We start from the raw sequence: 3,281 nt of genomic DNA on the forward strand, positions 1-3,281 counted from the left end.
TTTTTCCAACCAGGCATACGAAAAATGATCCGGGACCACCATTCGGTTCAGAAAAATTTAGGTATCAATATCATGCAAAGAATTATTTTTTCGGCCCTGAGTATTGTTTTGAATTTTGAAAATTGAGATTGATTCAAGTAACGGCCGAAAACGTCCCGTAGAGTATTTTTTTCTAAAAAATGTAAAATTAGATCTAAATTAAGAAAATGACCCATTTTCAAAAGTTGTGAATGCTCGAGCAATGAGTTAAAAATACTTCTCTTTAATGGGTGACGAAATGACGATTTTGCCCTCCTCTAGAACCGGTGGACCAAAACATGGTGCTGACAACTATTACTGAGATATTAAGGAAGCTAAGAACATGTTAAACCATCAGGTAATCAAAATGGCATGCGTTTTATCTTACCGCCATTTTCTCTTAGAAACCTGGGAATTGGTTATGCTGCCGCTACCATTTTTGTCGAACACGCTGTCAAAAATCTCTGAAGTTTCGGCACCGGAGACCTCAACATTTATCTGGAAAAGTTAAGAATAGGTGTTTCATTCAGTGATAACCTGGTAGCAGCATTGACATATTACAGCCAACAGAATCCGGGACATATTACAGCCAACAGAATCCGGATCAGGTAAGACTAATGACCTAAAAAAGCACTACTTTTGGTCAAATTCTTATTTCTAACACGACCTTTTAGAAATCGCACAGAAAGACACGACCTTTAACTTTTGTTTCAAATCTTGCATGACATTTCGTTTTAGTTTCAAATCTAGCACGATCTTTTAAAAATCGCACAGAACGCACGACCTTTTGATTTAGTTTCAAATTTATGACAACCTTTTGCTTTTATTCCAAATCTAACACGACTTTTTTGTGTACATGGCTCAACATGATTGGATGAGTAGACTCCACATATTTTATTCAATAAAAAATATTGTTAAAACTAAAAGTAAGGGAGGGAGGGAGGGGACCACGACTAAGGAAAAGGTGGAGGGGCCGACAGTGGTGGCCCCAATTGCGGCCGCCACCTCTTAATCGGGGTTGGCGGCGATGACAGAGGTCACCGCCAACTTCAATTGGAGTGATGGCCACAATCAGGGTCCCCATTGCCGTAATCTAATTCCAGGTTCCTTCTATTTCAGCGATGGAGGCGACAATTACGGCCATGGAGGTGACGATCAGGGAGCTCAATGTAGTTGCATACACCACAGTAATGGATGGTCTCTGCAAACAAGGAGAGAGAGCCAAGGCTTACAGCCTCTTCAACAGTATGACCTATAGAGGCATTCGATACAGTCACGTACAGCTCCATGATCTATGGCTTGTGTTGTTGTGCAGGACCGTGGAAAGAGGCTGTGGTTCTGCTGATCAAGATGGCCAGCTGAACGTGATTTAATTTCTTGCACCTGTTTAATTCATGGTTTGTGCCATCTCCACCAGTGGAGAGAAGCCACCTTTTGGTCCCAGCAGATGATGATCGAGAGCATCGAGCCTGATGTTGTGACTTACAACTCCTTGATTCATGCTCATTGCACCGCATGCCGATGGGAAGAGGTTGAGGTATTGTTAGGTGAGATGTCCCAGAGGAATATAATGCCAAATGTTCGAACATTTACTACTCTAGTGGATGCATTATGCAAAGACGGGCAGATTTCCAAAGCACAGCACGTTTTTGACACTATGACCCAAAGTGGTGTGGAGTCTGACATATTCACCTATTGCTCATAGATCAATGGCTACTGCCTCCAAGATTGTCTAGATGATGCCCGAGTCTTATTTGATTTCATGGTTGAAATGGATTGCCCAGCCAATGTCTTTAGTTATAACACGTTGATTAATGGATGTGGCAGGGTCAAAAGAATGGATGAGGCAGTGCATTTGTTCCGAGAAATGCAAGAGAAAGGCTTGAATCCAGATATAGTTACTCAAAGCAGTCTTATTGGCGGGTTCTGTCGCACAGGGAACATTTAAGCTCCTGTAGAGCTTCTGCATGAGATGGAGTCAGTTGGTCAATGTCCAGATCTTCAAACTTATGAGATCTTGTTAAACGGTCTGTATGAGACCCATAATCTCGATGTGGCGATTGGACTGCTTCGGAAAATGGAAGATCAGAAGATAACCAACTCATGGGGCGGTTGGAGTATAACAGGAGGGACTATAATGAATCCGGGTATTTGGAGGTGTGGCCGGTGCACATATTATGTCTTATGAAACCTCATATTGTGATTTACACTATTATCACTGCTGGCCTATGCAAGTGTGGGAGACTTTAAAATGCCAAGAAACTTTTTTATGCCTTGGAAGAAAGAGGTTTGCAGCCTGATGTTGTGGCAGTGATATCAGGTACTGGCGCTGTAGACCCTTCTACCTTATTAACCAGTTTTTTGTGTTTGACTTCTTTTTCTGTTTTACTATTACGGACAATAACTATTTGAACTAAGTTTGCTTTTAATGATACAGAAATGGGGTAGCACGCAGAAACAAGCTTGATTTTCTTTCGAGCAACAACCCTGTGACAATTCAGTCTGTTGTGATTGTTGTTTCTTGGAAGTTCAAAACGTGCCATATATTTTAGATATTTGACGAGGATGTGGAGTTGATTGAAAAGCTATGTTTTAGATTGGTAGACAAGCACAAATAATGTAAGAGAATCTGTGCCTGAAAGCAGATTGAAGACAGTGGTCTCGTAGTTAACATGGAGAGGCCGTGCTTCAGGTTTGAACAACTGTAAAACATGGAGTTGAAAGCAGAAAAACAGGAAGATGGAAATGTTCACCAGGTTTCAATGGCCATGATTTATTTCCTTAACCGAATTTAAAGATTATTTGTCGAGGGGAAACGCAAAAGCAGAAATACGAAAGACGGAAAACGGGATCCATTTTCAAGCAGTCAAAAGAATTATCAGCCTTCTTAAATCAAAGTACGATTTTTTCTAGGTTTACCTGATCTAATTTGATTTTATATATTCTCTTGTCAGGTACCTGATACCATATCCAATTTCATTTTAAGTTTTGCTCATCGGACTATCCGGAATATTTTATCTGGCATATCTTTATTTCCCTCACTTTACTTATCAAAAATATATTCAGCTCAATGATACATCATATGTAGTACACTCACCATGTAAGTTTTGTTCTTCCCTTACGCTAACTCTAGTTCTTTAACAGCCCAGGGTCTGCGAACTATTGATGAAACGTAAAACACAAGTGTATGCAACGGATGTCTGGAGACAACTTTTGAAGGTTCAAGATGGATGCAATGTCCGAGGAAAATCTGGTCATAAGAT

At 40.5% G+C, this 3,281-nt stretch overlaps 1 long non-coding RNA gene across 1 annotated transcript; it reads left to right on the forward strand.

The window, feature by feature from the left end:
- The first annotated feature begins 1,028 nt into the window (after window positions 1–1,028).
- On the forward strand, window positions 1,029–2,822 carry LOC116189083. The gene is made up of 3 exons (XR_004152313.1): window positions 1,029–1,565; window positions 1,846–2,338; window positions 2,456–2,822. It is a non-coding gene; the product is annotated as an uncharacterized LOC116189083 (long non-coding RNA).
- Window positions 2,823–3,281: the final 459 nt, after the last annotated feature.

This window comes from Punica granatum, chromosome 8 (assembly GCF_007655135.1).
Source record: "Punica granatum isolate Tunisia-2019 chromosome 8, ASM765513v2, whole genome shotgun sequence".
Taxonomy (NCBI): Eukaryota; Viridiplantae; Streptophyta; class Magnoliopsida; order Myrtales; family Lythraceae; genus Punica; species Punica granatum.